Source organism: Heteronotia binoei, chromosome 21 (genome assembly GCF_032191835.1).
Source record: "Heteronotia binoei isolate CCM8104 ecotype False Entrance Well chromosome 21, APGP_CSIRO_Hbin_v1, whole genome shotgun sequence".
Taxonomy (NCBI): Eukaryota; Metazoa; Chordata; class Lepidosauria; order Squamata; family Gekkonidae; genus Heteronotia; species Heteronotia binoei.
In genome coordinates this window covers 100,229,482-100,257,186 of record NC_083243.1, presented here as the reverse complement: position 1 = coordinate 100,257,186, position 27,705 = coordinate 100,229,482, and the positions used below count along the sequence as shown (strand labels likewise).

Below are 27,705 nucleotides of genomic sequence, written 5' to 3'. Positions count from 1 at the left end.
TCGGTGGGAACACGTGCAGCCTGGGCTGCGGGATCTGCACTGGCTGTCGGTTGTGTACCGTGTTCGCTATAAGGTGCTGGTTATCACCTTTAAAGCCCTATATGGCCAAGGACCTACCTACCTCAGGGACCGCCTCTCCCCATATGTTCCCCAGAGAGCACTGAGATCTAGCTCCCAAAACCTCTTAAAAATCCCTGGGCCAAGAGAGGCTAGACTGAAGACAACCAGGGAGCAAGCCTTTTCAGCAATGGCCCCTCGATGGTGGAATCAACTTCCAGAGATGGTGTGAGCCCTGCGGGACCTGAACCAGTTCCGCAGGGCTTGCAAAACCTCTCTGTTTCAGCTTGCCTTTGGGACAGAACCTGGTTAAACGGATCTGTAGCCATCCCGCCATCCTGTACATGATCGTGATCTATTGCACTTTATAGCACCGTTTTATCCATCTAATTAACTATGTGATTGAATTTGTAACTGAATTGTATTTTAAAATTATTTGTTTTATATTGTATTTTACTTATATCACGGTGTTCCGTGTCTGTGAGCCGCCCTGAGCCCGCCATTGGCGGGGGAGGGCGGGATATAAAAATAAATTTATCTTATCTAATCTGGCACACACTCACACACCCGGCCCGCTGCCCTAGGTCCAGGGCTTTTTTTGTAGAAAAAGCCCAGCAGGAACTCAGTAGCATATTAGACCACATCCCCTAATATTAGCATATTAGGTCACACACTCATTAGCATATTAGACCATCTGGGTAATCAAGTGCAAACTGAACTGTGACAGTAACTTTTCCAGGCCCTGCAGCAATTCTGGCAGGCTGGCCAGCTAGACCTCAGAGAGGCTGCCGCACAGTACATCTGGGCCCTGTGATCCCTTCCTGGCCCTGGGGAGTCTGCTGCACAGCGCAGCTGGACCCCACAATCCTCACTGGCCAGCCAGGCCCCAGGGAGGCTGCCACATGGCTTGGTTTGGTCCAGCAATCCCCGAGGGGTTTAGATAAAAATATGGAGCAGAGGTCCATCAGTGGCTATTAGCCACAGAGTGTGTGTGTGTGTGTGTGTGTGTGTGTGTATGTATATCTATATCTAATCTATATATATCTCTATCTATCTATCTATCTATCTATCTATCTATCTATCTATCTATCTATCTATCTATCTATCTATCTATCTATCTATCTATCTATCTATCTTTTTTGCCACTGTGTGACACCGAGTGTTGGACTGGATGGGCCATTGGCCTGATCTAACATGGCTTCTCTTATGTTCTTATATACGGCCCTCAGGACGGAGGTTCCTCACCCCTGGTTTAGCATTTGTAATGAGATAAACAACCAATATCCCTTAAATTTGTCAATACATAAAAGACATTACGCTATTCTAAAAGAGAAATGCATTGGAATACTGTGGACTTATAGCTCTACTTGGTGAGAATGTAACGAGATAAGAAGCCAATATCCCTGTTCAGTCCTAGGGAAGTGTTTATTCAAAATTTCATAATAACTTGTAATTCAGCAGTTTCCCTTGCCATCTTCTTCTTGAAGTTCCTTTGCAGTTAAACAGCTACTTTGAGATCATCCATTGAATGTTCTGGAAGGCTGAAGTGTCCTCTTATAGGTTTCTCAGTTTTGTCAGATTTGTATCCATTGATCCTTTGGCACTGGGGTTGTCCTATTTGCCCTATGTAGAAAACTGCATTGTAGAGAATGCATTGTTGGCATTTAATGGCATATATAATTTTGGAAGATGAACAAATGAATGAGTCTGAGATGGTGTAGTTAATGCTGTTAGGTCCAGTGGTTGTGTTGTCTGGATGTATGTAGCAGCAAAGTTAGCATTTGGGTTTATTGCAAGCTCTGGTACCAGTGTCTATGTTTAAATGAGATGATGCATTGTTGTGGGTCAGGAGTTGTTTGAGATTGGGGGGCTGTCTGTGTGCAAGAAAAAGTCCTCCCCCCATTGCTTTTGAAAGAAATCTGTCATTGTCCATTAGAGGTTCTAAGTTGTTGATGATGCGTTGAACTGTTTTGCATTGAGAGTTGTGTGTGACCACTAGTGATGCTCTGTTATTGTCGTTTTGGGGTTTGTCTTGTAACAGGTTTTCCCTGGGTATCATTCTGGCTTTGTTAATCTGTTTCTTGACTTCATCAGGAGGGTATTTTAGTTCCAAAAAGAGTTGTAGATCCTTGAGGTGAGAATCTCTATCAGTAGGATTGGAGCAAATGTGGCTGTAGTATAGAGCCTGGCTGTATACAGTGGATTGTTTGGTATGTTTAGGATGATAGCTGGAGGCATGCAGGTATGTTTGTCCGTCAGTAGGTTTCCAGTATATGGTGGTGTTTATGCATCCATTATGTATTTTTACGTTGGTGCCCAGAAAATGCATTTCTTGCTTAGATTGGTTCATTGTCAGGTTGATGGTAGGATGAAAATAATTGAATGCCTGGTGGAATGCATCCAAGGCATCTTTACCTGGATGAAGAAGGGTGAAACAGTTGCCTTAAAACAACTATCCCCCCCCTCAGGTTTCTTGGTCCTCTATCAGTCTCAAACAGTGGGAGGGGGCCGGGTTTGCAATACACATCTGAGTCAGTTTGTCCTTCAGGGTTTGTCCTTCTCCATCCTGAAGACTGCCAGCATATGTTGTGAGCCGCCCTGAGCCTGCTTCGGCGAGGAGGGCGGGATATAAATAAAATATTATTATTATTATTATTATTATTATTATTATTATTATTATTATTATTATTATTATTATTATTATTATTCTCTGAGGTAAACCTGACTGTCTGCCTGCGGTACTGTCTGCTTAGTGCACCAACAGATAGCTTGCTGAGCCTGCCTGAGGCAGTAGCTAATAGATCTCAGGGACTTCAAAGTTCATGCCAACATTACCTCATCACAGCAGGCATTGGATGTGGTGTCTTCCATGGCAGCACTAGGGCTTACACAAATTGTATCAGGGCCCACACATCAAGCAGGCCTCAGATTTAATCTTTGACATGGGATTAGATATGGTTTTGATGGCCAAAATATTGGTGCCATGGCCAGATCAATGTACCCTAAAGGTTCAGCTGGATGTTCCTACTCACCCCTGTCTAGGCAGCAAGTAATTGTCTCTACATGGGCCTACTCTTGAGACTGACCCAGATGCTCCAACTGATCCAGAACACAGCCACATGGATTGTTACTGGTACCCCTCTTTGGCCTCACCTCCCTGAGTCCATACAAGTGGCATCTCCCTTTAAGGAAACCCAGAGAAGGACTCGGCACAGGTGCCTGTAGAAAGCCATTGAATGGCTTGCCAAATATGCCACTTATGTAGCTGTGTGAAGAGAGTAACTGGCTGAGCTGAGCATGCTTAGTGCAGCTGCCCGGAGAGAGAAAAGCCCAGTGCTTATGTAAGGGGCTCAACACATACAGAACATTTGAGGGTCAGAGGGTTGAGGAGGCCCTTCGAGTTGGGTGAGTCAGAAACTACTAACCCACTGACCCAAATGAGTGCAGCTCCTCTCCTGCCTCCCACCCTCAGTTGTACAGGGAGGATTAAAATAAGAGGCCAAGCCAAAATGCATGGAGACACACTGCCTTATGTAAATGGAAGGAGTGTCTAAACGGAAGGAGTGAGTAAGGTGAAGGTCAAGGACAGCAGCACACATTCAGAAAAGTGCATTTAGCTTGCACATGGCAGAGGCAGGCACTGGATGTGTGTTTGCACTTGCACATAGGAAGTAATATGAAGCTGGTAGGAAATAAAAGTCTGTAAAGGCAATTAAAGTTGAGCTGGCATCTTTGGAGAGTGGCAGTGTTTGAAGATTGCTTGTGGTGTTGGGGATCATCGCAGTTCCCTTTATTGTTCAAGCTTGTTTCTGAATTTTGGACATTGACAGAGGAAGGTGTGGGACTATGCAGCTGCCTCATCTCCCTTCCCTCCCATCCCCAAAGCTTGTTGACAGTAATGCCACTTGGGCACCTGTCTTTGGCTGTTACACCTGAAGCAATAGAATGCAGCCCTTCATGTTCCACCTCATCAAAAGCTTCTGAAATGTGCTAGTCTTTAAAAAGCCATGAGAGTCTCTGGTTGTTGCACCTTGATTGTCAGCAATAACTGTCTTTGCTGTGCAAAACTTCTTCTGCATATGAAACAAAGGGTAGTTAGTTAGGTACTGAGGAGGTGTGTGGTTCATGGCCACTGTTAAAATATCTTTGGTACCTGGCATTATATTTGATTTGATTTTTTATTTTTTTATTTGTATCTTGCCCTCCCTGCCGAGGCAGGCTCAGGGCAGCTCACAGCATAAAACCTCACAGAATTAAAACAATACATATTATAAAATAGTACATTCTATAAAATAAAATATTATTTAGAGATTAAAACAACAAATCATTTTGTGCTCAGATCTAGATATTATCTTGTTAGATTTTACAGTGCGACAGTATTCTATCTATGATGTAGGCTCCGTATCAATTAAAGGCCAGCTGGAAGAGGATAGTTTTGCAGGCCCTGCGGAACTCACCAAAATTCTGCAAGGCCTTCTGGGAGTTGGTTCGACCAATGGGGGGCAGCGATCGAAAAGGCCCTTTCCCTGGTGACCTTCAGTTTGGCCTCCTTCGGCCGGGGGATTACCAGTAAATTTTGTGAACCGGATAGCACTCTCTGGGGAGTATATGGGAAGAGACGGTCCCTAAGGTAGGCAGGTCCTCGGCTATATAGGGCTTTAAAGGTAATAACCAGCACCTTGTAACGAATCTAGTACACTATTGGCAGCCAGTGCAGTTCCTGCAGCCCCGGCTGTATGTGCTCCACTTAGGGAGCCTCAATAACAACCAGGCCGTCGTGTTCTACACCAGTTTCCAAATTCGGCACAGGGGCAGTCCCATATAGAGGGCAAATGTGGCTGTAGTCGAACCTCGAGGTGACCGTTGCATGGATCACTGTTGCCAGGTCATCGTGCTCCAGGAAGGGGGCCAACTGCCTCACCTGCCTAAGATGAAAAAAAGCGGTTTTAGTGGTGGCTGCTATCTGGGTCTCCATTGTTAAGGCAGGCTCCAGCAGCACCCCAAAGCTTTTGACCTTGTGCGCCATTTTCAGTGGCGCACCATCAGTTGCTGGGAGGGGGATTTCCCTACCCCGACCGCCCCGACTCAGGCAAAGAACCCCTGTCTTCACTGGATTTAGCTTCAACCATCCCACCACAGCCTGCAATGCCAAATCCAGATTTTCTGGGACACAGGCCAGCCGTCCATCTGTAGATAGAGCTGGGTGTCATCAGCATATTGGAGACAACCCAACCCATACCTCCGGGCAATCTGGGCAAGGGGGCGCATGTAGATGTTAAACAACATCGGGGAGAGCACCGCCCCCTGTGGCACCCCACAGTTAAGCGGGTGCCTCCAGTATAGTTCTTCCCCAATCACCACCCTTTGTCCCCAATCATCAAGGAAAGAGGAAAGCCATTGCAAGGCCAACCCCTAAATCCCCATGTCGACGAGGCAGTGGGTCAGTAGCTGATGGTTGACCGTATCGAACACAGCCGATAGGTCTAACAGCATCAGCACCACTGAGCTGCCTCCACCAGGGCGATCAGCACTGTTTCTGTCCTGTGACCTGGGCGGAAGCCAGATTGGTGGGTGTCTAAAATGGAAGCGTCATCCAGAAAACTCTGTAACTGTAACGCTACTGCCCTCTCAATAATTTTACCCCAAAAGGGTAAATTCGAGACTGGCCTGTAATTTGCCAATTTGGCCTGTAATTTGCCAATTTGTAACCTTTTTCAGGAGGGGATGGACCACAGCCTCTTTTAGAGGCGTTGGGAAAGCCCCTTCGAGAAGGATTTATTTACAATGTCCCGTATAGGACATCTAAGCTCCCTCTGGCAAGCTTTAATTAGCCAGGAGGGGCAGGGGTCCAGATCACAAGTTGTTGGTCGTATAGTAGAGAGAATTCTGTCGACTTCCTCCAGGCTGAGTATGTCGAAGCAATCCAGAATTGATCCAGAAGACAGGCATGGGGCCTCGAGTTCACATACTGTCTCCAATGTGGTAGGGAGGTCATGACGGAGCGACGAGATTTTATCTGCAAAAAATTCCGCAAAAGCCTCACAGCCAATCTCCAATTCCCTATAGCACACATGGCATGTCATGACAAAGTGACATTTATGTCAGTTGCAGCCCTTGTAACAAATTAGCTTGATGCCTCTGCTCTAATATATGGATTTTAAGGGCTGTTAGAACAGGCCAGAACCCACTGAGTGGTTGAACAGTCTATAACATTGCCGATATAGAGTTCTATTATGACTGGGCTTTCTGGTACTGAATTAGAGCTAAGAGGATCTCTGTATGTTGTTCAGTTTTGCTACAGGCTTTGTGACCTTAAAGAAATTGATTTTAGGTCTTTGTGCCTTGGTTACCATTTCTAAAACTGATTGATGTGCAGGGATTGACTAAAGCTGAATGATGTACAAGGACTGACTGAAGTGTTCCAATGACTTTTTTTCCTGTTGAAAGTACTCTTTAAAAAAAATAAAAATAAAAGCATGTTTGAGAGTAACACTGATTGAAGAACCGTTAATTGTAAGATACAATTTGAAACTGAAGCATAAGTTTTCACATTTCTTTCTTTATGTTCCAGTTTGTGCTGTGCACCATCAAATCTAATTACGTCTTCCATACTCGCTGTACTTGATTTCAAAACCATTACCACATTCAGACTTGAGGGTTTTGTAGTATACCCTGAAATATCCTCCTTTCTACCCACCCTCCCCTTTTGGTTTGTTATTTGTTTATTAAAATATTTATCCTCCCCCCTTTCCCTCTTGACTCAAGGTAGCTTATAGGTAGGCCTACTGTTTATCTGCCCAGAGATGAAAAAGGGCCCAGTGACTCACCAAGGTTAACAACAACAAAAAAGAGCATCTGACTGGGAAGAAAATAGAGTATAAATATAATAGTTTGCTTAAAGGTACATGCCATTCATTCAAAAAACTACAGGGAACTTATACAATATGATCTATAACAAGGTATTAAACTATACAAAGAGGCAAAGTCTTCCAAAAGGGGTTCTCATGTATGTTTAAAGATCCATCCATTTCACCGGACCCCAACAGAATGAAAACTGCTTGTATGATATTCTCCAAAGTCTCCACTGTGTTTGAATGAATTCTCCAAGGTCCCCTCTACCCAACAGCTGTTTTGATAAACGTAATTAAGTCTTTATCAAGGGCCAGGATAATATAAATAATAATATGAAGCTCTGCTGTTCTCCAGCTAGAAACAAGAAGTCTTCTTGGGACTGAAGAAAAAGAAATAGGTATAGCTGTTCCAGGATCAATTTTTTTAAAAGAATAACTCCTGGCCCTTGATAAAACACTTTTCAGTCTGTTGGGGGCTGGTGAAATTGATGGATCTTTAAGCACACTTTTGCATGCCTGAGAACCCCTTTTGGAAGACTTTACAGACTCTTTGTATAGGTTTAGAGAGACTGCCTTGTTATAGATCATACTGCATATGTTTCCTATAGTTTGTGAATGAATGTCATGTACTTTTAAGCAAACTATTACACACACATACACACACACACACACACACACTCTATTCCCAGTGAGATGCTTTTTTTATTATTTACCTGCCCAGGACTGGGAATTACCTGCTCCAAACCTAAATTTCCCATCAGTGAGTGGGAAATGGGAAGAAAAATTGGCTCAGCATAGTGATACTTTCTGAACTTTCTCAGTCTCTATAATATAGATCCACCCCATCTCCCCGACAAGTTAGTTTTCTATATGGGCAGCTAGCAGCCTTGCTCACTAAGGTACAGCACCTCACTCAAATGGTGGCTCACCTGCAACAGCAGCAGCAAGCCTCTGTTGCTGCCCCACTCAAGTGCCCAGTGCTTCCCCCAGAGAAGTTCGCTGAGAAGGTGGAGGAGTTTCCTGCATTCCTGGCACAGTGCAAACTGTATATTGAATTACATGCCAGAGACTTCTCCAACAACAAGACCAAGGTATGCTTCTTTGCCAGCCTCTTAAAGGGGCAGGCAGCTAAATGGGCTACCCCCTTGCTTCAAGCCCCATCACCCCTGCTGACTGACTACTAGGGCTTTCTGGATCATATGGCGGTAGCTTTTGCTAACCCCCAGCAAGCAGCCACCGCCAATCGGAAGATCCAGACCCTGAACCAGTACTCCACTGAGTTCAAGCTTCTGGCCAAAGACCTGGCCTGGAATGAGGCTGCCCTCATGGACTAGTATATGGAGGGGCTGGCTGACGAAGTCCTTGATGAGCTGGCACAAGTAGACTGACCAGCCACGCTGCAAGGACTAATCACGCTGTGTCTCTGCATTGATGGCCGCCTGGAAAGCTGGCGCCAAGTGAGAAGCAGCACCCGTCCCTCTCAGCTGCCCTTCAGCCTAGCGACAGTGACAACCTCGATGCACACCAGTCCTGAGACTGACGACCCCGAGTCCATGCAACTCGGGGCTGCACAGCCATGGCTCACTCCCGAGGAAAAAGCATGGCGCCACTCACAGAATCTCTACCTGTACTGTGGAGGGGCAGGGCACTTCTCCAGCTGGCCTGCCAAGTGCACCCAGCCCAGCACCATGCCACCACCACCAGTAAAAGACCAGCCCCAAGTCTGAGTGGACCCCCCGACTTGGGGCACCTAGCTGGGTCCCCTGAAACCTACATCGGCCAGGGCCCGTTCCTTGTACCGGTCACATTTGGTTTGCCGGACGGCCTCTGGCTGTTCGTCTATGCCATGGTTGACTCCAGGGTTGCCTGCTGCTTCGTCAACATGTCCTTTGTGAAGCAACACCAGATCCCGGTGCAGGACAAAGACACCCCGACCCTGATTGAAGCCATTGACAGATGCCTCCTCCGCTCTGGTCCAGTGACCCAGGAGACCCACCCAGTCACGCTCCAGATCCAACACCATCACGAGCAAGTACAATTCACATGCCCCACTTTCCCCTCATTCTGGGACTCTCCTGGCTTGTAAAGCACAACCCTCTCATGGACTGGACCCAGGGAAAACTGAGCTTCAAGGGCCCTTGTCCTCAACAGGCCCAGTTGGCCACCCTGGCCACCACTGCCCCCGCTACTGGTCCTCTACTTCTCCTGGCCTACACAGACTTTGCCGATGTCTTTGAGGAAAAGGGGGCCGACTAGCTTCCCCCACACAGGCCTTATGACTGCGCCATCAATTTGGTACCAGGGTCACCCCTGCCTGTGGGGCGCCTCTACCCCATGTCTGAACCGGAGCCAGCAGCCCTGTGGGATTTCCTTGCCAAAAACCTGGAACGGGGTTTCATCCAGCCATCCACATCCTTGCTGTCCGTCCCTGTTCTCTTTGTCAAGAAGAAAGGCAGCGAGCTCTGGCCCTGCAATGACTATTGGGCCCTGAAGAAAATCACCGTCTGGGACTGCTACCCTTTGCCACTGATCCCAGAACTACTGGATCGCCTTAAGGGGACTCAGGTCTATACCAAGCTGGACCTCCGGGGCGCGTACAACTTGGTGCGGATCCGTGCAGGAGACGAATGGAAGACGGGTTTTGGGACCTGCTACGGCCAGTGCAAGTATCTCGTGATGCCCTTCGGCCTGACCAACACCCCTGCTGTCTTCCAAAGGCTGATGAACAACATCTTCCGCAACCTGCTCGACTGCTTTGTGATCATTTATTTAGATGACATTTTAATATATTCCCAAAGCCCCGCCCAGGATGCAGAGCACGTCTGCCAGGTCCTGCAATTCTTGCGCGAGCATGATCTTGACGCCAAGCAAGAGAAGTGTGCCTTCGACTTAACAGCGGTCGAGTTCCTTGGCCACATTGTCTCACCCCATGGGACTCGGATGGACCCAAACAAAGTCAAGGCGGTCCTGATCTGGCAGACACGGTGGAACCGCAAGGACATACAGTGGTTCCTTGGCTTTTCCAATTATTACTGCCAGTTCATCCCTGCCTATGCCGACATAACCACGCCTCTGACCCAGCTCCTCCGGCCCAAAGAGCCATTTCACTGGACTCCAGAGGCAGGCCATGCCTTCACCACCCTGAAAACCTGCTCCACCACTGAGCTGCTCCTGCGTTACCCAGACCCGCAGCTGCTGTTCACAGTAGAGACCAACGCCTCCGGTGTGGCCCTTGGCACAGTGCTATCCCAGCAGGAGGATCCCTCCCAGCTGCTACCACCCTCCACATACTACTCACGGCAGCTGACACCCGCAGAGCGCAACTACACAATCTGGGAGCGGGAACTCCTGACCATCAAGACCGCCTTTGAGGTTTGGAGGCATCACCTTGAAGGGGCCCACCATCCCATCCAGGTCCTGACTGACCACCGGAACCTGGAGCATCTACAGACTGCTCGACGCCTCACCTAGCATCAGATCTGGTGGTCCCTCTTCTTTTCCGGGTTTGACTTCCAGTTTACCTACATCCCACAGAACCAGAACCGGAAAGCGGACGCCCTCTCCCGAAAACCAGAGTACGCTGTGCCTCTAATGGAGGAGACCCCAACTGGTCTCATCCTTGCACCCTCAGTCTTCGCTGCCACCATGACTCACCCGACCTTGGCTGCAGACATCCAGGCCAGCCAAGCCCAAGACCTCTGGGCTCAGCAACACCTCCTGGAAGTGCAAGATGGCCCGGCCAGGGACCTCTCTATCCTCCAAGATCTCCTCCTGCACTATGGGTGCCAATACGTGCCTCCGGAACCCCTCTGGGCAGACGTGCTCCGCCTGACCCACAACTCCCCTCCTGCGGGGCACTTCAGCCAACACAAGACCCTGCATCTGCTCACACGGGAGTTCTGGTGGCCTCGCATCCATGCCGACATGGCCCGCTATGTCGGTTCCTTTGAGGTCTGCCAAGGATGTACCGGCCAAGCCCCCAGGGCTTTTGCATCCCCTACCCACACCTGCAGGACCCTGGGACACCATCTCCCTGGACTTTATCACCGAGCTCCCAAGGTCCAAGGGGCACACTTGCATCCTGGTGATGGTAGACCTCTTCACCAAGATGGCTCACTTTGTTCCATGTCCCAAGCCGCCCACAGCTCCTGAAACAGCCCAGCTCTACCTCCAGCATGTCTTTCGCCTTCATGGGCTCCCGGCACACTTGATCTCAGACCGAAGCCCCCAATTCACCTGTCGATTCTGGCAAGTCCTACACTCCAGCTTAGGCAACCAGGTGCATTTGTTTTCAGCGTACCATCCCCAAACGGATGGGCAGACCAAACGCACCTACAGCACGCTGGAACAATACCTGCGCTGTTACTCCAGCTATCAGCAAGATGACTGGGCCGCCTTGCTACCCCTGGCCAAGTTTGCCTATAACAACGCCGTCCATGCAACAGACTCCATTTGCTGCCACCTATGGGTACCACCCTTGCTTCTTCCCTGCAGTCCTGCCCCCCACAGCAGTCCCTGCTGCTGATGTGCACCTGCAGGAACTCTGGGCTCTCCAGGACTTGCTCTGAGAGCAACTTTAACAGGCTAAAGAGGCCTACAAGACAGCTGCTGACCGAAAGCGACAGGTGGGGTCCCCACTGAAGCCCGGGGACCACGTCTGGCTCTCCACTCGTTACCTGCGTCGGCCTGGCCTGTCTCACAAGCTGGACCCTCGTTTAGTGGGGTCTTACCTGATCATTGACCAAATCAACCCCGTTGGTTTCAGGCTACAGCTGCCGGCCACGCTCCACATCCACCCAATCTTCCACTGGTCCCTCCTTGTTCCTGCTACAACACCGGATCCCATCTGACTGCCACCTCCAGCGCCTCCTCCTCCTGTCCTGGTTGATGAGGAGGAGGAATACAAGGTCCACCAGCTCCTGGACTCCCAAATTTACCTCAGGGACCTCCAGTACCTCGTGGCCCCGAGGACCGTTCATGGAAACCCGCAGACCACCTACACGCCCCTGACCTCATGCAGCAGTTCCACACGGCCTACTCTGACCAGCCTGTCTGTGGGGGATTTCTGCGGGGGGAAGATAGTGTCTTGAGCCCTGACGAGGAGGAGCTGAAAGGGTTAACAGACTTGGAAGAGTTGCCAGCCAGTTCCTCAGCTGAACAAGCAGCAGCTGGCCCATCAATCACTCTCCAGGCACCAGTGTCAGCTGTTGACGATCAATCTCCTCCAAGCTCTCCTCCTCCCATCTCAAGAGTTTGAAGCAGGCTCTGGAAAGAACTGTCACAGCGAAGGCATGAGGCACGCCGATGCTTCAGATCTCTCAGCCCTGAGTTCTAGCAAAGCCACTGCCACCCAAGGAGCAGGCTGATTGAGACTCCCATATAGCTCCCAGGATCTGGTAACTGTGTGGAAGCAACAAGTCTATTCTCTGGCTTGCATCCACACTCCTTCCTGATCCTGACCTGCTTGATTTCCTTGGCACCCTGACCTTTTGGCTTTTGGACATTGACTTTTGATTCCAGTTTGTGATTCTGCATTGGTGACTTGGCTCTTGCTTGACTTCCTGGACTTTGACCTTGGACTGGCTTTGGACTCCTGCCTGCCTGCATCCTGAGAACGTGACAAATATCGTCATAGGTATTTTTTCCTTTTCCTTTCTTTAATGGCTCTTAGTGTATTTGATGAGTGAATTTTTTTTCTCTAGATGAGATTTTTAAAATATCCTCAAATATTCTAGGAATCTTTGTGGTTAAGATCTCTTTAATTATATCATTTGCTGGCTTGCTTCTCTTTTTTGATCCCATGTCTGACTTTCTTTATCAAAACAGGAATTCCCAATCCTCATCATGCATTGGAATTTACAGTCTTGGGGAAGGAAAAAACTGTACATAATCAGACATATGGATTGGACTTCAGGGAAGCAAAATTTGACAAATTAAAGTTACCGTATATACTCGAGTATAAGCCGAGTTTTTCTGCCCAAATTTTGGGCAGAAAACCCCCCTCCTCGGCTTATACTCAAGTCACTATTCCGCCCGCATGCCTATATTGATGGTTAATCAGCTCCCACGCGGCTATAATAATGATTATGGTAAGTAGTAAAATAGCTGTGCAGACGGGCGGCTGATTACCCTAATCAGTAATATAGGCGGGCGGGCGGCTGATCACTCTATTCAGTAATATAGGCGGGCGGGCGGCTGATCACTCTATTCAGTAATATAGGCGGCTGATTCAAGCTTAATCAGCCGCCCGCCCAGCTTTTTTACTACAGCCACGGGGAGATGGTGACAACAAGCGCCGCCAATCACAGTGGATGTGATGCGCCCACAGTTATTGGCGGGTGTGAGGCGGCCAGTAGGGAGGGGGACTCGAGATGAGTGCATAGGCGGGAGCCGCGGGAGCACCAGCCACGAAGTAAAACAATTCACTGTATAGGGTATATGAAAGGTACCATAGGTTTACCAGTAACTGCTGCGTTTCCCACCCTCGGCTTATACTCGAGTCAATAAGTTTTCCCAGATTTTTGGGGTAAAATTAGAAGCCTCGGCTTATATTTGGGTCGGCTTACACTCGAGTATATAGGTATGTTGGGTAAAATTCCATGGCCAGAAAGACTTAAAGAGAAAGGAGTTCAAGAGGGTGGGAGTTTCTTAAAAGCGGAATATTGAAGGCACAATTACAAATGATTCCCATGTGAAAGGAAAATGAGAGGAGCCTAAAGAAACCAAGTTGGCTCCAGAAACAGCTTTCTGAGGACTTGAGAAATTTAAAAAGACTCAGTTAGGAAATGGAAGGAGGACCTTATAACCAATGATGAATATAAACAAATAACCAGTGCTTGTAGAGATAAAGTTATGAAAGCTAAAGCTCAGTATGAGCTTAGATTGGTTAGAGATGTTAAAAACAAACAAAAAAGGGGGTTCTTTCTAAGCCATCTTTGTGGGAAGGGCGGGATACAAATCATAAATAAATATGTTCAAAGAAAAAGAACATGGTAGGCCCCTTGTGCGGACAGGAAAGTGAATTTTTAACTGGTGAAGAAAGGGCAGAATTGCTCAATTCCTACTTTTCCTCAGTCTTCTCTTGCGAGGGAAAAGGAGCTTAACATGGCAAATACAAAACACATGATGAGGGAAGCAAGTTGCAACCTTGGATGGACATACATGAACACTTATTTTATTTAAATGAAACTAGGTCCTCGGGGACAGATGAACTGCATCCAAGGATGCTAAAAGAACTTGCAGACATAATTTCTTAGCCTCTGTCCATTATTTTTGGGTTTTTTTGTTTGTTTTTTATGAAAAAAGTTTTCTTTATTATTATTATGTTTCATAATCCACATATTATATACAAACCATCCAGTAAATACACCCCCCACCACCACATTGAAGGGCACAGAGATAATTTGCTAACAATAATTTCTTGTTCTATCTATTCAAATCTAATATTTTCTACCCAGTCATACACCGGTTTCCATGTATCTCTACATTCCTTCATATTCCCATCTCTCAGCCTTGTGGTAAGAGAATCCATTTCCACGGTCTCTAATAGTTTAACTATAAATTCATTTCGATTTGGTATATTGTAGGTCTTCCAGTATCTGGCATAAATTATTCTGGCGATAGTTATGACATGGAGTAATATTTTTTTTTCGGATTTCGATACATCGATTTTACATACATTCAATAAGAACAATTCGGGTAAATGCGGAAGTTGTTTTTTTAGTATCTTATGTATCCATATGGATACTTGAGTCCAGTATTTTTTGGCCCTATCACAGAGCCACCATATATGGAACAGGGAACCTTTTGTTTTATTACATTTCCAGCATTGGTTGGAAGTCGCAGGGAAAGCTCTAGCAAGTTTGTCAGGGGTATAGTACCACCGATATATTAGCTTATATAGGTTTTCTTTAAGCACAGCCGATTTTCTCAATTTCAAATTATCTCTCCAAATTTTCTCCCACTCAGAAATTTCTATGCTATAGCCAAAATCTTCCATCCAACGCACCCAGGCTTCTTTTACCACTTCATCCTGTAACTTGTATTCTAATAGCCAATTGTATATTCTGGAAATCAATTTCCGGTCTGAGTCTAAAATAATTGCATCAAAATCATTTAGCTTATTTGAAAAACCTTTTTCTTTATCCGACTTAAACCTGGAACTTATTTGCGCCTTTAGCCACCAATCTAGCTTTGAATATTCCTCGGCTTTCAGTTCGTCTTTCAAGTTTAGTAAACAGTCGTATGTATAGTTGCCCTCCCAAGAGTAAAGATTCGGGTGTACTGTCGCTTCGACCGGTGATAGCCACTTAGGTGTATACCTGTATGTCAACATTTTTACCTCCCACCATATTTTAAAAAGTGATCTCCTTATCTCGTGTCTAAGAAATTTACTATCCTTAGCCGGAGGGTTATACCAAACATAAGAATGCCACCCTCTTGGTAAGTCTGTCCCTTCCAAATTCAACACTTTTTTATTTCTTAATATTATCCATTCTCTCACCCAAGTCAAGGCACATGCTTTGTGGTACAACTGCCAGTTTGGAAGCGCAAATCCGCCTCTTAGTTTAGCATCTTGCAGAACTTTTAATTTGATTCTTGGTTTTTTATTCTGCCAAATGAATTTTGTCACTAACTTGTTTAATTGTTGGAAGAAAGTCTGGGGAACTGAGATTGGGATCATTTGGAACAAAAATAAAACCTTCGGTAGGATGTTCATTTTGATCGAAGCGATTCTGGCTAGTAATGAAATTTGCATGTCACACCACCTTGTTAAGTCATCTTTTATCTCTTTTAATATTTTTTCATAATTGTCTCTTAATAGCGTTTTCAGATCTGCAGTTAGGAAAATACCAAGATATCTGATCTTCTTTTCATAGAGAAATCCTGAATTCATTGCCAACTCCTTGATCTGGTTCTCCATCATATTTTTGGTGATGAATTTAGTTTTCTGATAGTTAACTCTGAATCCCGCCACTTCTCTGAATTGTTTTAATCTTCTTTTTAGATTTGTAATCAACTTATTAGGATCCTCTAATGTAATCAATACGTCGTCTGCAAAGGCTTGTATTTTATAAGTCTCTTTTTTCACTTTAACTCCCTCAATCTCTTGATCTTCCCTTATCACATTTAAAAAAGGTTCTAGTGATAAAACAAAGAGTAAGGGAGAAAGCGGACAGCCTTGCCTCGTTCCTTGTTCAATTCTTATCTGGCTCGATATCGATCCATTGACGTTAATTTTGGCTTTTTGATTGGTATAAATGGTCTCTATTACTCTCACAAATCCATCTCCACATCCAATTGCCTTTAGAGTCTTAAAGATAAACTTCCAGTTTACATTATCGAATGCTTTTTCGGCATCCAGAATAAACGCGGCAAGTTGTTTGTCTGGGTGTTCCTTATAATATTCTAAAACATTCAGAATCATTCTTAAGTTTTGTCTCATTGTTCTTCCGGGAATAAAGCCTGTTTGATCTTCTTCTATAATATGTGGTATAATTTTTTTCAATCTATTGGACAGAACATTGGCGTAAATTTTATAGTCTATATTTAACAAGGAAATTGGTCTATAATTCCTTATTTCTGATGCATCTGTACCTTCCTTATGGATTAACGATATTAATGCTTCTTCCCATGATGCGGGGATCCTAGATTTTTTTGCTATTTCATCCACCACTCTTTTATATGGTTCCATCAGTAACTCCTCAAAACAGTTGTAAAATTCAATAGGCAATCCGTCTGGGCCCGGGGCTTTATTCTTTTTCTGCTTCCTCATTGCCTCCGCTATCTCAAACATGGAGATTGGTTCCTCTAGCAATTTCTTCTGATCTTCTGACAACTGTTTCATCTTACTTTGTTCCAAATATTCTCTTTGCAGATGTTCCGGTAGTTCTTCTCCTTTATAAAGTCTTTGGAAAAAATTCTTGACTATTTCTTCCATTTTTTCCTTCTGCGACACTACCGTCTGATTTTCGACTTTCAGAGATCCAATTATTTTCTTCTCTCTTTGTTTTCTCAATTTATATGCTAACCATCTGCTCGTCTTATTTGCGTTTTCGTAGTAGTTTTGCTTAGACCACCTTAATTTCTTTTCCAATTCTTCTGATAATAGCAAATTAATTTGATGTTGTATCTTCCGAATCTTCATTTTAATTTCTTCTGAATTTCTTTCCTTCTGGATTTTTTCTTGTTTGTCTAATTTCTCCACTAGTTCATTATACTTATGAAGTCTTTTCTTTTTCCTTCTGGCAGAGTAACTAATAACGATTCCTCTGAAAAAATGTTTTAAAAGCGTCCCAGATTACTTGTACTGACGAGTCTTCTTTCTGATTGAGATCAAAAAACATCTTAATCTTCTCTTTCGCCTCTTTTAAAAACTCTTGTTCTTTTAAAATTTGGGTATTCAGTGTCCAACGTAGTCTAGTTACCTCTTTGTATAGAATAATTTGTACTGGACTATGATCTGAATAAGTTCTTGGTAGGATGTCAGCTTGTTTTAATAATGTGGCTAAGGAAGTTGACAGCCAGCACATGTCTAGCCTAGACCAGGAGTTGTGAATGTGTGAAAAATAGGTCAAGTCTTTCGTTGTGGGATTTTTCGTTCTCCAAGCGTCCACGAGACATAATTCTTCTATCAACTTAAAAAAGGATTTCGGTAAGACGCCTCTTGTTTTTTTTACCTTCTTCACCGATTTCCTGTCTTCATGTGCATCGTATATTGCATTAAAATCCCCCAAGATACAGTAATTCGCCATTTCAAATTCTAGCAATTTCTTGTGCAACATATCAAAAAAATTTTCTTGAGTATTGTTTGGAGTATAAATATTTCCTATTACTGTCTTTCTGCCATCAATCTCTATTTCTACCAAGACAAGCCTGCCACGATCCTCGCTATAGAGTAGTTTGGATTTAATATGCTCTTTAATATAAATGGCCACTCCCCTCTTTTTCTTCACGTCTGAGGAAAAATATAATTGTCCCACATTTTTATTTTGCAAATATTTCAAATCAGTATTCTTGATATGGGTTTCTTGGATGCAAATGATGTCCGATTGTGTTTTCTTAAGTTGGAGAAAAGTTCTTCTTTTTTTTGGTTCATTAAGTCCGTTAATATTTATCGAAGTGATTTTTAGGCCTGAACTACTCATTTTCCTTCAATCTATAACTATCTGGTATTTTTTTTTCCCCCTGGAGACTTGAGATCTAGTTCTTACTCTATCTTCCTTTTCTCTTGTCACTTCTTCTTCTCCTATTCTGATCAGGTCTTCTTCATCATTATCTTCCAGTCCAGATTCCTGCCTCTCTTGTTGTACATGCCTGCTCCAAAAATCTTGCACTTTGTCGAGTGATGTTAAGTTATATCTCTTGCCTTGATAAGCAAAAAAAATCCCCTCCAGGATTAGCCACTTAAATAAGATGGATTGCTCCATTAGCCAGGTCGTTAGCTTCTTGTATCCAGTTCTCTTGCGCCTAACACTCCAAGGAATTTCCTTCAGCACTTTTATTTTATTTCCTTTCCATATCAGTTCCTCCTCTCTCGTAGTCTTCAGGATTCTCTCACACATTGATACTCTCATAAATTTAATATGTACTTCCTGAGGCAAGTTAAATTTTTTCATGTAGGCAGATGTCACTCTTTTGACCCAGTCTATTTCAGGTTCCATTTCTTTCGCTGTGTATACCTCATTTGAGGTTAATATTTCTATTACTTTGTTATAAATATCTTCCCCTTTTTCTTCCGGGATATTTTGGAATCTTAGAATATATAGTGCTTTATCCCATTCTATCCTAGTTATTCTGTCTTCTAATTGCGAGGTTTGCATTTTGGATTCTTCCATGTTGGAGGCAGTCACTTTCCCTTGTTCTTCCACTACTTCCACTTTTGCAGCTAGTTTGTGTATTTGTTGAGTATTGGCCAATAATTGTTGTTGAAAATTTTCCACTTTGTCATTTGTTTTTCTTATTTCTTCTTTCAACTCCATCTTTAATTCATCTAGTACTTCCTGGTTTTGTTTAAAGCCAGTAATCATAATGTTCCGGAAAGATGGCACAGTGAAGGGAGCAAACTCCTACAGCTGAAGGAGGCGCTTCAAGTTTGCAGAGCTCAGAGGGGGCCCACGTTTGCGGGTACCCTTTAGAGGGGTGTCGGAAGACACCCCAAAGCTGGGAGAGCAAGCAGAGACACGGGGGAGCGGTGGAGGCTTCTTTCCCGGGCTCTGCTGAATCTCTGAGCCGAGGCTGCAAGTGCTTACAGCACTAACTGGGCTGCCGGAAAGAGGGACACAGAAGATACAGTGGCTACTATCAACTATAATTGCCCCACATTTTGAAAAAGAACTAAAAAGAAACTTACAGCTAAGTGATGGAGACGTTGGTGCAGAGGAGTGCTGGTGTGATGGTCGGGGCGAACGGGAGGAGTGGAGGTGAGACAGACGGAGAGTGTGGAGAAGATGGCGAGGGGAAGGAAGGAGTCGAGCGGCATGGCGGCGCGGAACTTAATGGGCAAGTCGGAGTGATGGGAGATAAAAACTGAAGGGCTGACTGCTGGCGTTAAAGAGGAGGCTGAGAAGGTGGAAGACGACGCGAGACGGAGAAACATTAAAAAAGAAAGGTTGGGAAGTGACTGAAGGAGCGCAAGGAAGTGCTTGAAGGCTTGGAGGTGGGGGTGAGAAGAAGAATTGGAAGGTGGGGGAAGCTAGCTATTGACTAAGTTTGAAAGGAAGGACTGAACTGAACTTAGAATAAAAAGAGGAAGCAAGACAGGAGAAAGGAAAAGGAGTTTAAAGAGAGAGGTGGAGGAGAGGAAAGTGCAACTGCAAGACCGTAGTGTCAGAAGAACGAACGGAGTGAAGTCAGGAGGAGGGGGAGACAGTTTTTAGTTGCAAGGCTTTCTTTTTTCTCTCTCTCTCTCTTTTCTTCTTTCTTTTTTTGGGGGGGCTTTGCCGCGGCTGTCTCCTCCTTGAAGAAGGGCTTTGAAACACCACTGCAGGAAAGAACTTGGCTGACATTAAAGGGTCGGATCTACTGAATATATGAGACACTCAAATTCAGACGGACTATTTCTTAAGAAAACATGGAGGTGACTATAAGTGTATAACATGTGTTTGAGGATGATGGGAAGAAGAAGGAGGGCTCTGACAAAGTAAGAACTTAAAGGGGCAAATCACTATTTGTGTTAATCACTAACCACTAATATTTTGCTGTTCCAATCAGGGATTAGTGGAGCAAAGTAGATTGCTATCTCCCTTTGACTTGTCTTTGAGTATTGAAATATTTTATTAGGGGGGGCTTTGGAGGTATTTAGAGGCACTATTTAAACTGTAATAAGAGAGATACTGTGTAAGTATTGTGGAGGGAAGTCTAAAGTACAGAGAGAACAAGCTGAGCTTTAATATAGAGTGTAAGGTTAGAAGTAAGCTTCTGTAACCTCACTAGAGGATGGATACTAAAGCTAAAAAGACAGCCCAGGGTACACTCCCGGGGTTAGGGAAATCTGGTACTGCTACTATAAACCAAGATGCAAATGATAAACTTCAAAACATTATGATTACTGTCCATTATTTTTGAGAATTCTTGGAGAACGGGTGAGATGCTGGAAGGGGGAAAAGGAAGATCCGGGTACCTACTGACCTGTCAGCTTGATGTTTATTCCTTGGAAATTTTTTCGAATAAATAATCAAACTGTCAGTCCTTGAGCATTTAGAAATGATGGTTGTGATTACTAGGAGCCAGCATGGGTTTCTCAAGAATAAGTCATGACAAACTGTATTTATTTATTTTCTTTTTGAGAAAGTGACTGCTTTGCTAGATCAGGGGAATACTGTAGACATACAGTTTATCTTGATTTCAGTATTGACTTTCAGATTTTGCAATTTTCAAAAGTTTTTATTAGTTTTAGAAAAGTTTGGAAAATTAGGATTGGGGAAAGAGGGGAATAAAAGCACAATACATTCTGGTCTTGTTTTATATAAAATACTTCCAAAAACAAAAGGATAATTCTACTATAATTTCTTAACATAAGTGTCTCTTATTTTTTATCTAAGCTATATATATTCCATTTTTAAAGTTTTATAATGTAAATCTTTAGTTATTTTCTAATAGTTTACCAATTTCCATCAAAATAAGTTTGATGATTCTAATAAAGATAAATGTTATAAACTAAAGCACAGGAAAAAAGAAAAAAAATCAGATCACACCAGAGAATCTTAAAAGTCCTGAGTGTCCAACCAGGCATACAATTTCATCCAGTTTTTTCTTGCTTCTTCTTTAGATTTCCCAGCTATCAACTGAGATAAAAAATCCAGCTCTGCTGTCTCTAAAACTTTTCCCACCAAGTCCATTTTCATGGGAATTTCCTGAGATTTCCATCTGCGCCAGAAGGATTCTAGCTGCAGTATTAAAATGTGCCAACAAATGTCTCATCTCTTTAGAATAGTCCTCTGGAAATATGTTCAATTTAAAAAGTTCTGGTTTGAAATGTATCTGAGTCTTCATAATCTTCTGTAACATTTCATGTACCATTTTCCAGTAGTTTTTCACCATCTCACATGTCCAGCACATATGGTAAAAAGTACCAATTTGTTTAATGCACTTCCAACATTTATTAGACATATTAGTGTAAATCTTACACAGTTTCTGTGGAGTCAGATACCATCTATAAAACATTTTATAGAGGTTTTCTTTGAAAGTTACTGACCTGGTTAATTTAACATTAAACTTCCACAGTCTTTCCCACTGTTCTAATATGATATTATAACCAAATTTTTTGTCCATTGAACCATGCAGTCCTTTACAACTTCATCTTGTGTCTTCATTTGAAGTAGATATGCATATAATTTAGAAATTAACTTTTCTTGTGGTCCCAAAAGGATTTTGTCAAATAAGTGTTGTTCAGTGGTGAAACCTATCGCCTTTTCTTTAGCATATCTGGATTCAACTTGCATTCTCAATCACCAATTCATTTTAATGTCCATACTTTCTAGTTCTTTAGTTTTCAAGTGATTGTCTTTCCCCAGCAAGTTATCATACCTATAATTCTGGTTTAATTTTAAAAGATTTGGATGAGTAAATGCTTCTACCGATGAAACCCATCTTGGAACTTTTTGATAAATTTTAGGCTTTAACCATGACCAGGTATGGTATAAAGATTTCCGAAACCAATGGTTCTTAAAATAAGAGTGGCCTTCAAGTCTTTGATACCACAGATAAGCATGCTGTCCCATAGTCAAATCATGTCCTTCTAACAACAATTGTCTCTTATCTTTCAACAATATCCAATCTCTAATCCACAAGAGTATAGATGCTATATAATACAATTGCCAGTCTGGCAAACCCATACCTGCTCTTAATTTGGAGTCCTGTAAAGTCTTTAATTTAATTCTAGATTTTTTGCCTTGCCACACATATTTAACAACCATTTTATTTAGTTCCTGAAAAAAATCCACTGTTTAAAAATATTGGAATGGTTTGAAAGAAAAATAGTAGCCTTGGTAAAATATTCATCTTTATTAGGACTATTCTTCCCATTAAAGAAAAGTTCAAATCATGCCATTTTTCCAGATCTTTCTTGATTTCTTTGAGTAGTTTATCATAATTGTCTGCTTTTAAATTGCTACATTTGTTTGAAATCACCACACCTAAATACTTGATTATTTTTTCATAAAGAAATCCTGATTTTTGCTGGAAAGCCTAAATTTGTTCCGCTGTCATATTCTTTGTTAAAAAAAAATATTTTATAGTAGTTAATCTTTAATCCTGCCCAATAACCAAATTGTTTAATCTTGTTTATGAGACAGTCTATTGAGCCCATTGGTTGTTCTAATATAAAAACTAAGTCATCAGCAAATGCTCTAAATTTGTATTGCTCGTCTTTTATCACAGCTCCCTTTATGCTTGTATCTTCCCTTATTTGGTTGTTCAGTACCTCTAAAGATAAAATAAAAAGTAGAGGTGACAGAGGACAGCCTTGTCTTGTACCTTTTTGAATGTTGATTATTTCTGTTAGTTCACCATTCACTGTCACCCTAGCATTTTGTGAGGAGTATATTGCTTCTACCGCTCTCAAAAAATTTTCACCACATTCCATACCTTTCAACTGCTGTGGCATGAAATGCCAATGAACGTTATCAAATGCCTTCTCAGCATCTAGACAAATTAAAACCAATTGTTTCTCTGGATGATTTTCATAATATTCTAAAATATTACAAACTGTTCTGACATTGTCTTTCAAATATCTTTTAGGCAAAAATCCTGCTTGGTCATAATGTATTATAGATTGTAGAACTTTCTTCAGTCATTGTGCCAATATTGCAGCAAAAATTTTGTAATCCACATTTAAGAGGGAAATGGATGATAATTTTTAATGTCTTTCAAATCATTGTCTTCTTTAGGGATCAAAGATATCGTAGCTTCTTGCCATGAGTTTGGAATTTGGCCTTCCTCCTATATCTTCTCAATGAGATATTTAAATGGTAAAATTAAAGATTCTTCTTAAGCTTTATAAAACTCTGCAGGTAATCCATCTGGTTCTGGTGCTTTACCATTCTTTTGAGCAGTTAGTGCCTCACCAAGCTCCCTTATCGTTACAGATTCACTCAATTTTTTTTGTTGTTCTTCTGTGAATTTATTAAGATTATTTTGTTTAACATATTCTTCTAAGTCTGTTTTATGAACTTGCTTGTCTTCGTATAGTTTTTTATAAAATTGTTCTACAATTTGTCATATTTCTGTTTTTTGAGATTTCTCTTTGTTATTTTCATCTCTCAATGTTGCAATTATTCTTTTAGCCTTCTCTTTTCTCATCCTGTAGGCCAACCACCTTCCAGGCTTATTGGCATGTTCAAAGAAATTTTGTTTAGCATACCTTAATTTAATCTCCATTCTTTCACCTTTTTTGAAATTAATATTTTGAAATTAATATTTTCTTCTCAGCTTCTCCAGCTTGTGACATTAAATTTTGAAAAATTTCAGTTCTTTCTTTTTTTTAATGCTGTATCTAATTGCAAGACCCCTGTAAAAAGCTTTAGCAGTGTCCCAAACTGTTTGCATCTTTACCTCTTGTGATATATTCTGTTTTTAAAAAGATTCCATTTCCACTTTAGATTCTTTAAGAAAATCTTTATCTTTCAAAATTGGAATATTTAACTTCCATGGTCTTCTTACCCATGAACCTTTTAGTTTTATCATTACAGGGCTATGATCTGAAATTACTCTTGTTTAAATTTCTATGTCCACTAAGTCTTTGATCAAACTTGTAGAAAGCCAACACATATCAATTCTTGACCAAGTTTGATGACTAGAAGAATAGTAAGTAAAATCTCTAGAATTGGGATCTCTTGTTCTCCAAACATCCACCAAATCCATTTCTTCTGCTAATTTCCAAAAACTTATCAGGAGCTGGGAACTTTTATTTTTCATCTGTTTGTGTGTTTTCTTATCTAACTGTCTATCAGACACAGCATTGAAATTTCCTATTAAACAATATTCCACATATTCCAGATTTGATAGTTTAAGACGCAAGTCTTGAAAACAATTTCTCTTGATGATCATTTGAAGCATAAATATTTGCAAGCAAAATTTTCTTATTATCAACTGTAATTTCCACTAATAGAATTCTTCCATCATCAGAAGTGAATTACAGTTGTGGATTAAATTTATCTTTAATATAAATTGCCACTCCCCTTTTCTTCTTGTACAAATCTGTTGCTGTAAATAAATTGCCAAGTTTTTTATTTTTCAAAAAATTTTGATCTTTGGTTAAAATATGGGTTTCTTGTAAACAAATTATATCCATTTCCATTTTTGCCAAATATCTAAATGTCTTTCTCCTTTTGGCAGGCGAATTGAGTCCATTTACATTAATTGAAACAATTGAAGCCATTATGAGTTTTGCTTATCATTATCTTTATTATCTTTTTTGGACTGTTGTCTTGTACAATATCTCGGTTGTTCATTTGGGTCCTTCACCAGAACCTTCTTCTTCCTGCTCCTCCTCCTCCTCCTTTTCTTTGTCTTCTTTCTTCTTCATTCTTTCCAAGAAATTCTGAGCTTTAGTTAATCCTATATCTGTTTTCCTGGTTGATAAAGAGAAGGCCTTCTGGCATTAGCCACATGTAGGGTATCTCTCTTCCTCTCAGGAAGTCTGTTAATGCTTGATATTCTCTCCTCTTTTGTCTCACAGGCCAAGGAACCTCTCTTAGAATTTTCACCATATTTCCAGCTATCATCATAGGTCTTTCTCTTACTTGTTTCAAGATGTCATCTTTAGTCTTTTTTCTTGTGAATCTCAAATGGACTTCACTAGGCAATTTGTTTCATCTTGTATAACTTGATGGCACCCATCTAACTTGATCAAACTCATCCTCCATCCTCTGGGGAGTCACCTGTAAAATTTCAGCCAAGGCTTCACTTAACGTTTTCTGTAAATCTTCATTTTTCTCTTCTGGTATGTTTTAAAACCTCAGCATATAAGCCGCTTTATCTACTTCTAACTGCAAAAGTCTGGAGTCTTGTATAGTCTGTTCTTTTCCCAAGTATTCCACTTTTTGAATATTCTCTGTCACCGGACCCTCTAATACTTTTAAAGCTTTGTTGGTCTCCGCCGTCTGCCTGCTATTCTCCATAAGCTCTTGTTTGATCTCTGCCATCTGTTCACCTATATTATCTATTTTATTTGACAGACACAAATAATGACACAGCAGTCATTAAGGTGGATTGCCATACTTTCATGTCTCCTTGCACAGGTGCAAATTTCCCTGGCCCTGATTGGCCACTAGGTGAATAAGATGGTTTGCCTTCTTTAATATCTTTTTTTTTTTTGGCTGTTTCCTTGGGAATTACATCTGCTTTGCTATCCATTGTTATTAATGTGAGCACACTCACAGCCACCAGTTCAATAAAATCTCTTCAATGTTTGTTTTAGAATTCTGTGTTCTGTGTATAGCAAGTGAATAATCTTCTCCAGAGAAAACTCCTATTGCCAAATAGTTCTAAAAAGCAAACAACCCTCTAACTTCTCTCAACAATTTATGCTAGTCAAAACAGTATTCAGAGTAAAACCAAACAAGATGTTCACCACAGTAGATATTCAGTAGACAAAACAACAGACCACAGTTCACTGTCCAGTGGTTTCCATCAATATTGATTCAAAAGCAAACCAGCTCTCCACCTCAGCTTTCAGACATCTTCTGAACTGGCAAGTATAGTTTTATAATCCAGGGCTGAATACCCTATTTGTAATCCCAAAGAATAGAACCAAAATTAAATAATAAAACAATAATCCAGACAGACAGGAGAAAAAAAATCCAACAGGACCAAAAACACCAACAATAATCCAACCACAGGTAAAAAATAATCCACAAATAAAAAGTAATCCCCAGGTAAAAATAATCCAACCACAGATGAACAAAGGGCAAAAATAAAAATAAATCTCAAAAAAATCCAGAAAAATTATATCCATAACATCCACAAAATTAGGTCAGAATTCACTTCCCATCCAGAGCATTAAAGTTTTAAGGCTATCCATAAAATCCACCAAGATAGAACCAAATCCACTTTACAAAATTATAAAAATGTTCTTCTTACAGCTGAAAATCCTAAAATACAATATCAGGTATCCACCAGCTTTTAAAAGTTAATTAAAGTTCTTATAAGTGCAGATTAAACACTTCAATGCTTCAGCTGCTGCCTCAAAGAGTCTTTTAGCCAAACTTCTTCCACATCATTATGTACTTATCAGCAGGCACTTTCTCCAAAGCCAAAGGCTTTTCCTCCTTCCACCAAGTTTGCAATAAGTCAGTTAGATTCAGCCACCCAGTCTCATATAAAACACAAGTTGGTGTAGTCTCCTGCAGATACTTTCAATGTTCAAAATAGGCAAAAACTTTTACAAGCCTTGAGAGAGAATGGGGGAGAGTCCCCCCCCCTTTCTCAGTTCTTTGCCTCACTTAAAGTCTGCAGTCTTTATTCCTGCTTCTCATGCAAACATCCAAAAGAAATATAGTAAAAGTCACTTACATTAGTAGAAGAATCCACATCACTTATCTTGAAGTTATTTAAAGATCCAGAATGAAGAGTGTTGAAAAGAGAGAAGGAAGAAAAACCGGTGGCTGATTCTTTGGCCATTTAAAAATGGCAATCAGAACAATGAGGCTTGGGAAGAGTGGGATTGGGAAGCAGCCACCTCTGCTGGCATTCCCGATCCACCGTTTTAATTCCCCTGCCTTATGGGACCCTTCCTGGGCCCCAGAATTGAGTCATCCTTCGGGGGGGGGGGCGACCCCTCAATGGTCCAATTTGGAAGCAGCTCAGGACACAACGGTCTGAGCTGCTTTCAATGTCAAGCCGCCGAAACCAGAAGCCAGAGGCTTGGAGAGTGCATATAAAGTCCAAATTGCTTTATTTCCACCTCTCCTTCCTTCCTACATCTGACATTTATTCTATGTGGCTCTTATGTTAACCAGGTTTGGCCACCCCTGATATAAGAAAAACCACATGTTCCATCACTGTAGAGTCAAATGTTTGCTGCTGTTTGGAGCTCTATGCAACAATGGTGTCCAGGGGCAGACACCCTCCAACTGCCCCTGTCCTTGATACCCCAGGATGTGGAGGACATGCAGCAAGGTATTGATGACTCCAACCACCCAGAAGGACCTCTTGCTTCGTCCTCCACATGGGTCTACAGTTAGCTGGTGAAGGTGGAGGAACCATAGAGACATGGGAAGAGGCCAGCATCTTATAAAGAGAGATCCAGCTGAAGCCCCCAGGTGACTGCAACCACAGTATTAAGGAGGGGGGCTGC

The 27,705-nt window shown here is 42.3% G+C and overlaps 1 protein-coding gene across 2 annotated transcripts in view; it reads left to right on the top strand.

Annotated features, from left to right (window-relative positions):
* The window catches only part of TSPAN18 (tetraspanin 18), a 438,254-nt gene that overhangs the window by 239,734 nt on the left and 170,815 nt on the right, over positions 1 to 27,705 (top strand). The gene's annotated exons all lie outside the window — the stretch shown is intronic.